Raw genomic sequence first — 13,021 nt, 5'->3', positions numbered from 1 at the left:
AAAAACCATACCTAAATATTTTTAAAATTTTGGGAATTATACTTCATTTTTTTTTGTGACAATGTGAAAATAAGCACAACTGTGTTTTAAGTATGTTCTTGTTTGTTGTTGTTGTTTATGCTATAGCAGAACACGATTTGTGATATCCAATAAGCTTAATAATTAGTCATAATAAGTGTTTTTTTAGCTATATTTCTTGATCGTGGTGGCTTACTGAAGTCTGCAGGTGGCGGATCGTACAGATTATACTGTGATCTGTGTTTATGCTAAACAAAGATAAATCCTAGCTATAGATTGCTGTCGACATACACATTCAAAATCATATATCTTATGGACTGTATTTGGCATTCTGTATTTAAAAATGCCAATTTTAGAATCTGCACAAAAATGAACAAAATACTTATTACAAAATAAAAGTTGCTAATGACCAACTGACTTGATTTGAGGGTTTACCCATGTTTCATTGAAGTGTACCATGTTATTATGTATTTCTTGTAGTTCATCACTGCAGGAGGCAGCTTCACACACCTTTTTGGTGATAAATAGATTGACTCTTGTTGGTGAAGTGCTAAAATTATTTAATCATGAAGCTAAATAATTGCTACACACTGAAGATAACACAGCCCTAATATTTGTGCTTCCAGTCCCCCCTACAGGTGACAAGTAATTCTGATAAAGAATACAAAAATGAGGTGTTTGCATTTGGTCATGCACAGTCTTTATTGTCCTTTGCATGGAAAACAGCTTGAAAAGAGCATTGACGCTGAACTGATGGGCTATAAATCCAAAACAATGATCCCTTGGATTTTCTTTCTTTGTTTGCTTAGCATATTCTCTACATCATTTCCACATGGGTAATAATCAGCAAACAGCACAGCCTTTCAATCTGAAGAGTTATCTTGATTCCGTCACTCTGCACCTTCCGTTGTTGTCGGAGCATAATCTACTTTGTTGCCTTGAATGCTGGAAAGAAAAACAGATTTTCTATTGACACAGAGAATTAGGGCCATTAGGTTTCATTAAGAGACTCGATCAAGGCCTGCTTGTGTGCTTTGCTTTATATTTGGCTTTCTAGGAAGATAGAGGAGGCCTGAAGAGATCGTTACAAAGAGAAGTGCATTCATTCTTTCTGTCAGCCGCTGAGACAGTGGACGCTGCCAATGAATGTCTAATTTCTTAAACTACTGAGATGAGGAAATTTCTAGGATAAAAATGCTCTATGCCGTTCCTGGTGTTGTTGTTGAACCACAGAAATAAGGAAATCAAGGACACGATGGCAATGTGCCCGTTTGATCTCTCTTATTTTTCCTAAATTGATTGATTATATTCATAATAAGCAGGGAGCCTGCATGTTGCCTCACGCTCATTCTTTTCTTACACAGTGCTAAATCTAAATGTTAAAAAGTGGAACTTCACTGTGCAGTAAAATATTAAACTCACTCGCGCTGCCTCTCTTGGCTCCTGTTCTCTTTGTATCTATACCAGCACTGCTGCGCTATAAATAGGGATCCTCAGAAAAGCGAGGTAATAAAAGTGTCAGGATTTTGCAATGAAGAATGATGCCTTTGCTGTTAAGTTTCTCCACTGGGCTGATGTATCATTGAGGTTGAGCTCTCATTATCAACTTGGAGGATTATAGGCCCTAACTCTCTCCAAGGAGGGAACTGTCTGCACTTCTTGGATCAGGTGTAATTCAGCAGCATAGAGAGTGGCTGCTAGTTGAAAAGGGACATGTCTATCCTCTGTTCCGTTTCTCTTTCTGCTTCTCCATTCTCTCCCCCCTTCCCTGCATTTCCTACTGCTATCTTTGCCCTGTTGGCTATTTTCCTTCCCCCATTTCTAACACCTGCCTTTATTTCTTTCATGCTTAAAGTTCAAGGCTTGAACTTGACTTTGCTGACTCTCACCCAGCTCAGAGGACCACTGGAGTTGAGTCTACCAATCCTGGAGCTGACATCTCTTCTCAATTACATCTGGCACCTTAGCTGCACACTGTGATGGCTTTGCTGGTTAATTAAAGAAATTTGTAAGAATTTGTTATCAGAATCTAGAACCTTAATTTGCGTATTCTTCCTTTAAACTGTGTCTATAGCACAGAACAATTAAAACGTTACAGTGAGAAAACTGAACTGGTTGTTGGTTTTTAGTCTTTATGGGATTAGTTGACAATTACAAAAAAATACAAAAGGGACGAGGCTAGTGATTTTTTAAATCCTATTATAATAGTAACTTGGTTATCTAAGTAAGCTGTCTGATATAGGAATCATGAATTGTTCATGAGGTAGTGGTATTGTGGATTAAACATGCCTGTTCATTATTTAAATGAAAACTAGTCACCACAAATGTGTGACAATGACTAAATGTAGCATTAAATGTAGCCTTTAAGCCATTAAGAAAGTTTGGAGGGTCCACACAGCTAAACCACATCAAAACAGTAACATACAGCAGCACTCAAGAGCTAGTGATTGTACTGCAAAATCAAAAACTGGGTTTAAAATCAATATGACTTGGACTATGTATTAATTCATTTTTGTTAAAGGGTGATTTGGAATGAGTGACCTTTAAGTGTGTTACTACACCCTGAGGAAACATCCCCATGCAACCACATACATGCACAATTTGACAGACACACCTAAACTTGTAATTCTTTGATTTGCCAGGTGAGAAACACTGCTTTTAAACACATATCAAGGGGGGAAAAGAAATATCGTCATGCATTTTTCCTCTTTATTATCCTCGACTTAAAGAAATAAGTGCTAAATGTTGCCTGTCAGCCCAAAATGAGGTTTCAGAATTATAGTAAACTCGAGAGAGCTGTGTGTTCGTGAGAAAACAAACAAAAACTTTAATACAGCTAGTGGAGAAGGGGGAAAAAAAATCTCAGCGCCATGAATCCTCATGTCTTTACAGTGTATGACAGAGGAGATAGGAAGCACTGCTTGTTTTTCCATATGCCAGGAACCAGGAATATGTGTTCATTGTGAAAATCAATTAAACAAAGCCAATGGACCATGGAAGCTAAGACGTGCACAATTTTAAACTTACATCATGTTTGAAAATGTGTTCTTTCCTGCTATGTACTGAAACAGAGCTGCAGTTCGCCCTAAAATCAATGCTTTCATTTAGGCTTTCATTTCTGATCCGTGCCACTCAGCTTGAACAGCTCGACTCCGCAATGTTGCAGAGTGCATTTGTAATCAAATATAACCTGTTTCAATACACTGTTGGGTTTTAAAGAAAGTGCACCTTCCCTCCTTTTCATTCACTTCATGATATAAATGAAAAACTATAAATGAATTATATTGTAATTCAACCCATGTGTATGTTATCACGATATCTGTGCTCTTGTATTGTAACAGAAGCATCTCAGTGGAAATTGCCTTTTCTGTCTGTCTCATGGCAACAACAAATTGAACCAAACACTGCATCCTGATTATTTTTCCCAGAACCAAAGAGCAAACAATGAGAGATAACATCTAAAAATATGGTTCAGTATATAAACTTTACAATGGAACTGTCAGATACATCTCTGCCTGGGAACCAGAATGTTGTGATTTTAAGATAGAACCACATCAGCAAAATGTTGTTGACATTTGACATCACAAAAACTACTGGATATTCATGTCCTGCTTAGCAAAACTAAGCAGTTTTATCCATATATTTCCAGCTATTTGAATTTCGATTTGAATTACTGCCAAACTATGGGCATTTAATTGCACTTTCTTTCCAAGTTAGCCAGTATTATCACACTAACACTAGCTAACCTGAATATAACACTGCTAAACATCAGCATGTAAGTATAAAAGAAAAATCTGTCAAAAATAATAAATCTGGCCCCACTTATTACACAATGGAAGGCAACACCATCAAACAAATGCTGTGGTGTTCAATCAGAATAGAGGCGTCATGAAGGATACAATGATTATTTCCTTCCTTTGTTTCTTATGATACATCTCATTCTCTAAAGTTTTTAATGTTCTGTACCATCAACATTTATATTGTCATAATAGCCATAATTTTATTCATTTTCTTTCACTAGGCCATGCATCAAAAGGATGCATTTTTCTTCTGTCTTCCCATTTAACTGTCACAAACAGAGGAATGACAATATGGAATAAACTTAGCTTTAAAGAGGGCTTAATGAAATATCAAATGGCACCGAATACAATTAACTTTTGATTTCAAATTGCAGTGTCAGCTAAAGTGCAGTTTTACTTGTGCAACCATTATTTGTGAGGAGCATTAAAATGCTTTTATGGATACTTTTATGTTCCACTATATACTAAAATGTGATGAGGGCTGTGTTGTTCCTGTATAGTGTAATAAAGTAGTGTATAGTGTTAAACCTCTTTCATGTATCTGAATGTATCTCCTTGTTTTAGAAAAACCTTACACCATCACTGTCCTCACTCCGCCCCACAGGTTATTGTTGGATCATTAGTAAATATTATACCTTTCTGTTTGATTACAATGTCACTGTGCACAAACTTTTATGCTTCCCTTTCCTCAAATAATCAGTACACATTAAATATGGTTTCATTTTTATGGAGATAAGTAACAATTATATCCTTAATGGTAAATGTCTTTCTTACTTCTCTATCCCACCCAGCTTGACAGTTGAAATTAACTATTACCAACCTGTCCATCAGACATTTTGCATTAATATTTGTATAATTGGTTATGCTGCCTGGTTTAAAGACCTGGAGAAAGGTAATTATGTCTTTATTTCATTCTGTCCATTATTACTTTCTACACTGTGAAAACGAATCTGTCATTGGTTAAAAACAAAACTACTGGTTTTTAACAAATATTGCATATCAATTAACATTAATATAAATCCTTAGCTTGCTCTCGTACTTTTGGAATGAACTGCAAAACTGTAAACCACAGTACTAGTCTGATTCCAAAATCACATATAGGATCATATCAATGCCTATGAATTTGAATGGAAATGTCCAACTACAGAGCCAGCATATGGGTATCAACATACCTTTGGCGATATAGTCCAAGTAGGAGCAGCGCATAATTAGGTAATCCCCTAAAAACCTCAAACTCACTAGGTCCACTAAGGCAAACATCCCACAATCCATCATACTCTTGATGAAATAAATGGCAGATAAATAAAAAAAAAAACATCCTTAACTGGAATTTTCCACAGCTAAAAAAACATACAGGTTTGAACCATTAGAACGTGTTTTTTTAAAACATGTGACAAAAATATTAAACAGACAAGGTGTGTATGAACAGCAAATTTTTAATATATTTCTTTGGTTATTCCTGTAATTAATTTATTTATAGTGGTTCAAAATGTTTTTATCTTGATTTACCTTATTTTAATTTGGCAGATAAAAATTAAACGCTTGATTTCCGTCTATTAAAGGTGAATATATTCTAGAGGTGGAGGGGAGGTGAGGTAAACTGTGTGTGCGAATGCATGTGTGTGTGTGTGTGTGAGAGAGAGAGAAAGGTGCATGGAGGTGTCCTGAAACAGCAGGTAAGATTTGAACGCAGATTCCTATCTGATCAACAAGGGATCATTTTTTTAAACTGACTGTAGCTTGCACTTCTCTGTCTCAAGTCAACATCCTTAAACTAAGAAATAATGGTAAACAGATGCTCTTTAAAGCTCAGAATCGCCTGGGAATTTTGGAAATTCTGAGCTAATTGTCTCTACATCCATGGGTAAACTGGCACATGTCATAAGATAAAACCAGAATTACTGGCTCATAGCTGCATGCTTACCAGCTCTGTCAAATGCAAATAATGCTACACATTTGTGCCTGAAATTCCATTGTAACCATGAACTTGACCTTTAGCCTTTGACCACCAGAATATAATCACTTCATGCTTAAGTTCATGTAGATGCTTGTGCCAGATTTGAAGAAATTCCCTCAAGGGGTTATTAAGACATCACATTTATGAGAATGTCTGCCTTTTGAGTTTACATGCATTGAGTTTACTTCATCTTTAGCCTTCTAAACATTTCAATATAGGGCATACTTTATAGATCAGAAAAGAAATAAGCTATATATTCACATTGTCATCCACAGCAGATATAGCATGGGATGTATGTAATCCCATCTTTGGTGTACAATACATTTTAGTGTACAATATAAGCTGTGTTTTTTTTATTAGCGGCTTCATTTGATTACTTGTTTGTTTATCCTTTTTATCCTTTTCTTTCTTTTCATTAAGATAAATTTAGATTCTACAAAACAGCAGCTCTGTGCTCTGAGCACAACCTGTTGAAGATAATTATCTACCATATATGTGCATAATTCCTGCTCTCGTTTGAAGTATTTTTACTTCTTAAAGGAAATAAGTTATATTTAGGAGTATCTGTCAGTTTGTGCTGCATTTTAGCACTGTTAGCTGGCTCTGGTAGAGGAGTGTGTCAGGGGCTGGAGCAGCCAGTGACCTTTCAGGCAGCCAACACACATGTAAGCCTCCAGTCACCTCTTCAGCTCTAACTTGGCATGTGGAGACTCTCCTGAAGGCTCCCCGACACCCACCAGCTCTAGCACATCTCTGCTTTGGATGCACATGACACACGAAAAACACACTTGTTTGCTTGCATGCACTATGGCGCAATAAAACCACATAAGCCTGTTTTAACATCCTGCCAACCTTACACGTGCAGTCACATGTCTTCCAGACGATAGCGCTCTCTTTTTCCCTCCCTTTCTGCTCCTCTGTCTCTGCTTCTTATTTTCCCCCCACACAGTCACATGCAAACACACTCAGTAGATCAATTTCATCAGATTAGATTGATGGCCCGCAGGCCTTCTGCTGACTAAGGTGTTGCCAAATATGGTGAGTTATAGGCAAATTATGCTTTGCTGTCACTCTAGCTGAGATGGTGATCCACTTTGTCAGTCCTGATCTTTAGCTGCTGTCATCGCAGCACCACCCAGCTCGCCTCTGTGACCTGATGCTGCATGTGGAGACAGAAGAGATGTCCCAGCAGGTGTGATAAATCCATCCCAAAGAGATCAGTCTTCGATTATTTTTTATTAATATTAGTGACCTCCAAAGAAAAACGGAACATTTGCTAGATGAATTTTTTTGTCTGACTTAGATGTCGGAAATTGGATATTGACCAGTTGGAAATAAACCAGTCAACATTGTTGAGTTTCTGGCAGAAGCACTAAAAAGAAACAAATGCCTGTCTACCCTGCTGTGTGGTCAGGGGGTTGATGAAACAAAGGCGCAGAGAATTTCTCTTTCCTTTCATGCCTGGTCATTTCCATATGTCCCCCTTGCTCTCCTACCCATCCATCACATTTCACTCTGGGCAAGACAGCTGTCTGGGGCTGAAGCATATTCACAGTTCAGCAGTCCATCAAATTGCACCAAATACAGTAATTCTTCAGTCAAGCTGGAGCACGGGGTGGAGGGGTAGGAGGCAAAAAGTGTCAGAGAGGCAGAGTTAGGTTGGTGAACCTTCCCAACCTTAACCCGAGACTGTACATACAGTGTACATAATGCTAGGGATGTAAAAATCCTGAAACCAGGACAGAATCTGGCATTAAAGAGACGATTAGGCTAGTTCAATTAGCTCAAGATAAATAATATCCCTGAGATCACAGACCCCCAGGCACATTCAAGTCAGAACTGTGACAACATTTTGGTTTTTCACAGGAATATAGAAATGACAATTGTGTCAAAACACACACAAGCACTCTTTTGTGTTATTATCTTTAGTATTTCACACCGTTGGAAATGTATCAAGGCCCTTATATTATTCTTATTGTCAGCAAGTGAACACCAAACACAAAGATTCTTATAGTACACAACAGGGTCATAGGTTTGGCTTTATTTCCTACAAACATACTAAGTGTATATATAAAGGTCATTAACCAATCCAGCAAAAGTGGAAGGACACAGAATAGGACACTATTACCTAAAAGACGTTGGTCCATCCAAAGTATATCCCGAATGTCGCTTCAGGAAGTACAACTATTTGTTTTCATGTCAGTATAACTGTATGTGTGTGAGAGGTTTATTGAGCCAACCTTTTTTTTCTCCCCTCTTTTTCTTTTGAATGGTTTATGAAGTTTTGGAAAGGCTTTGATTTGAATGAGCCTTTGTTTTCTCAGGGGACTGTTGATTCTGCTGTGCCTTGTTAACCTACTCAGTGAGCACACAAGTGCACTTTATTTAATGCATGGAGGTGGCGCCCAGCCAGCTGCTGCACATTTTTATATTATGGCAGGCTTCACTCAAATCCCCTCTATTAAACACTGCCAGGCTCCACTACCGCACTTACTCATTATGTTGTGATCAACCTGTGGTGATCTTCTTCACAGTGGCTTGTCCCTGTTTTCACTCTTCAGACAGATTTAAGCATCCTCATGAATGCAAATGAAAAGCTAATTATTTGATAGATGGAAACACCTTATTAATAGGGATTCAGTTCTGCACTTGCATTGCTAGCTTATAATTGTGGAACTGTTTGCATGTCCCGGTTATCCTGGGAGCTGAGTTGTCAGGGGCAAGAGCTCCTTGTAGGTGTTCTCAAGACAAATTAGTCCCGGTGAGGGGCCAGATGATTCATAAAACTTTGTAAAGCAACTGGAGTGGGAAAGAATGACCTCACCTCGACTTCATTGTGGAGCAAGGGGAGCTCTCACTGGAGCACCTAGCTGTGGGGCCTATAGAAATTGGCCTTGTCAGGTATTTGCTCAAATAAATAACAGGTGGTGACTACCGGGTGGGGTCTCAACTCGCAAAAAGACCCTTACAGGCCGGTGCATTTGCAGGTGGAGGGAATCCTTGGGGTTCCTACTCCTGACTTCAGAAAACCAATATTGTGATTTTTTTAAAAGCAAATTTGTGGATGTCAATGTTTCTATTTGGGGTTGGTGAGCTACATTTCACCACATCCCAGGTCTGTTAGGGACATGGACATCCACATGCAGCTTTAAATTTGGCACCTTTTCCTATGTGCAAACAGATAAACTTATTTTGACACCACTGACACTGTTAATTGTAGTGTGGATGTGTGTCCCATTACACATTCCCAGTTGTTTTTTGAACTGAGGTGTGTGTGTTTGTCCATAGGGCATTTATGCATCCATTAGTTAGCAGGTGGTAACTATAGATTGGCCTTATTAAGGAGTTTGATTGTCTCCATATGGTTGTCTATTTTGAAAGACAAAGTATAAAGCTTTGACTGCTGTCTTTGCTGAGAGGTGTATATTATATCCAGTTTTGGCAGAGGTTACAGACATAGTTTGAAAGCTCCAGGTGCTAGTGGTGGAGGATATTGGCTCTGAGAAGACTATCCTATTGAAGACCATAAAATTTACTTCTTAACAAGAGAGTCAGCAGGCTGTGTCTCTCCTTCTCTCTTCTTCTCTTTTCTTCTCTCTCTTATGCCTTCTATTCTTTTTTTCAAGTCACCATAATAGTAGGCAGCTGAAGGGCTAGGGTCCTACTAGCTGGTTGTACCAGGAAGCTGCTGACATTCTCCATAATAATGTTCAGTTTGTTGCTTGTTATAGTCAGCTCTCCTTTTCTCTTTTTAATTTCCACTCACCCAAACCGGTCAAGGCCGATGGCTGCCTACCCTGAGCCTGGTCCTGCTGGAGGTTTCTTTTGTTAAAGGGACTTTTTCTCTACATTGTCACCCAGCGCTTGCTCAAATGGGATTGTTGGGTTTCTCTCTGTACAACTCTACAAGGTCTCGACCTTAATATGTGAAGTGCCTTGAGGTGATTCCAATGCGGTTTGATGCTTATAAATATGATGCATTGAAATTGGATAGTTTTCAATGCTGTATAAATATCAGACACAAAAACTAGTGAGCCAGCCAGAGAGGCTGCAGCATGGAGGATATCACTAAGTACTTTCCTTAGTATTGTAAGTAATAGAAAAGAGACGCCAGCAGATTGTAAAACCTTGAATTTGAAATGTGTGGGGGTTTACTTTGTAAATGGTAAATTATATAGCTTTTTTCTACCTAACTGGTACTCAAAGCACTTTACACTGCATCTCATTCAGACATAGACACTCACACTCACACACTGCAGAGCTGCTATGCAGCTGACCTGACTCACCGGGGGCAACTTGGGGTTCAGTATCTTGCCCAAGGACAATTTGGCATGTGACATGGCAGCCGGGAATCGAACCACCAATCCTATGATTGGCAGACAACTATGCCTACTGAGCCACACCCCTTTGTGGTTTCAGCAATGAAATTCCTTCAAGGTGCACACTTGGGGATGGTGTGAAGAACTCAATATCTATGCCTATGTGCCTTCCAAACTGAGTCCAACTGGGATATGAACCCTGGGTGGATCCAGAATAAATTGGAAAAATATATGTGTATACATATGTGTATACACATCCCTTCAGGATCCCTGAAGAGGAGCTGGAGAACGTTGCTGAGAAGGACTTGGGCTTCTGTGATTGCTCTGCAGCAGTGACAGTGACTCAGATAAATAGTGAAAAATAGATAGACAAAAGCCTTTGTTAGTCTATTATGCTTTCTACATTACAGACCATTCATTTGAGAAACTGCTCCAATTAATCTTGCAGGATGATCTAAAAAGTAGTTCTGAAAGACAAATTCCATTTACTTCCATCCACTAAAACTAGACTAGAACATGATTAAGCAACGGGACATGAAATGTGGACAAAAACAGTATTTCACAGACTAAATGTCCAATTATTGTTTCTATAGCAGAAAGGGATGGTGTAGCATTCCTCACTGTGAAAAGAGATGCTACTTGTCATGCAAAGAAACAAACAAGAGACAGCAGTCTGCACAATGAATACAGATTCTATCTGAAATATTAGCACAGTTAATTAACTTCAAATCATGGCTGGGTAAACACTACTGCAGTTGTGGAATATCAGTCCCTGCTTGGAATAAATGTGTCAAACTGGCAGTCATTTGCTACAATTTCAAAGTTAATGGAAACATTTGAAACTGGCACCGGCAATGACTAGAATTATGGTATAAGTCAATTTATGAAAAGGAAATCAACATAAACACTGTCACACCACCTGAGACTTATATCAATTAAATGTTAACGTTAGAGTTAACTAATTTTTTCCAGTGGTTTGTGTAATTAATTATTTAATTCCAATAATAATTTATACTCTCTCAGTGAACATATAAACATGTATGGAAGGAAAAAAAGGATTCTAAAAGCTGGCGATTAATTCTCTCTAATGTTTTATTAATGTTGCCTTTTTGCCTGAGGGGTAAATGTTTCTTTTCCAGCGCCACACATCCACTTTAAGAAATCAATCATTCTGCTCACTAATGGCAGATCATCTGCACTGGCAGGCTAGCAACATCTTTTCAAAGCCCCTGTCCCTGAGCTTTTGCACTCTGATCAGAAACTGCAGATTAAAAGAGAATAGCATTGATGGACCTGTAAACCTTTTCATTTTTCTAAAGGCTGAGAGGAGCTGACGAGGAAGACAGAATTTTGTGACTAAGGTTTTCCTTAAGTATGCAGCTCTTTGAAGGACATGTCAGCAGCAATCACTCGATCGAATTATCTTCTACATTTCAAGAGGTTCAATCAAAAGAAAGTACCATCAAACTTGTACCCATTACACTGGATAGCTGTAGGGAGGAAAATGGTTATAATGATATTTTCGATTCAAATGTGTGTTTTTATTTAACTCTTTTTTTAATTTATTTTAAGAATTAGATCTCATTAGAGAGGGGGTCCACAGTTACTGCAAGGGACGAATTCTGTGTAATCAACAAGCCCACGCCTGACTACTCCACCAGTGGGAAGGGTGTATTAACGCTATGCTATGTATTACTTGCAACTTCATTACCATTTTTAAGTGATTAAGTTTGCACCACAGCTAGCCGTTTGAAGGACCAATCAGGATGTATGACCTGTTTCTTGAGCCTGTTTTTGTATAGGTGTGGCTCTATGACACTGGATACTGTGTCACTATATAATTATCACCACAGGTTTGTCCTCAATGTGTTATTTACTTCCCTTTGATATTACACGATCCCTAAAATTGCACTGTTTGATATGCATGGTGTCACAGATTTATGACATACAGGAGTGTGTGAATAAAGCTCAGTCAATTATATGTCATATGCTGATGAATGTCAGGTAATGTCTGTAATTGTATTTTCCACTACCTTTTGCCATTCTTTTATGCACTTATTTTTTCAATTAAGCACATTAGGGACATTAAAAATGTCCCTTTTATTCAGTTCAGATCCAGATTTCATTTGGCTTTTTCCCAGTCTCCAGTGATTCATTTAATTGATTAATTAAGTGTCATTACTTCTCATTTCATGTCTGTATATTTTAGCTGGTCTTAATTTGTTCTGTGTGAATAAAGTGATGAAAGCATTGTTAGGGTGACATTTTAGTGGATCACATAGTTTAAAGATGGGGGGGGAAAAAAGTAGGGCAAAAGAATAAATCCTAGATTCTAAATATTTCTTAGGGGCAAAATTTTCTGTCATACTAAGCAACCATCAGTAGGACCATCAGTGTTTTCTATTCTAGTGAAAAAATTCCTTCCCAGCTTCCCACCCAAAAGGATGGCCAATTGTGCTTGTTGGAGTTACTGGTGCAGGAAAATGAACCCCTGGTCTTTGAAGCATGAACATTTTCCCCGGCACTGCCTGTAAAATTTCAGCCTTCAAGTTTGATTGCTGTTGAAGGTATGGTAAATCCACCAATAACAGTAAGAATTCTTTTCCATCCAAACGAGGATTTATTAGTTGCCAGGGAAATGATAGAGCCGCATGGCAGTGACAGGGTAAGAATTGCCCAATGAATGTAAACTGAGATTCAATAATGAGAATGTGGTTACATTATAGTGAAAGATATAAAAAAAATGATTACAATCTCTTTAAGTCATTCCCCATGACATTCCTGGCTCCAGCAGGTCTAACTATCTAAGTGACAAAGACATAACATGATCCCTCCCTCTTTTCCATCCACAAACAAGGCCCACTGTGGTTATTGAAATGCATGACAAAAATCAGAGAATAGTACACCATGTCTTTGAAAAAAAAAGC

General features: G+C 38.2%; 1 protein-coding gene across 1 annotated transcript in view; it reads right to left on the bottom strand.

The window, feature by feature from the left end:
* sorcs3 (sortilin related VPS10 domain containing receptor 3) overlaps window positions 1-13,021 on the bottom strand; it is a 189,500-nt gene that overhangs the window by 126,399 nt on the left and 50,080 nt on the right. The gene's annotated exons all lie outside the window — the stretch shown is intronic.

The sequence above is a fragment of the Anabas testudineus genome, chromosome 1 (assembly GCF_900324465.2).
Source record: "Anabas testudineus chromosome 1, fAnaTes1.2, whole genome shotgun sequence".
Taxonomy (NCBI): domain Eukaryota; kingdom Metazoa; phylum Chordata; class Actinopteri; order Anabantiformes; family Anabantidae; genus Anabas; species Anabas testudineus.
Note: the sequence above shows the minus strand (reverse complement) of the source record. Positions and strands in the feature narration are given on the sequence as shown.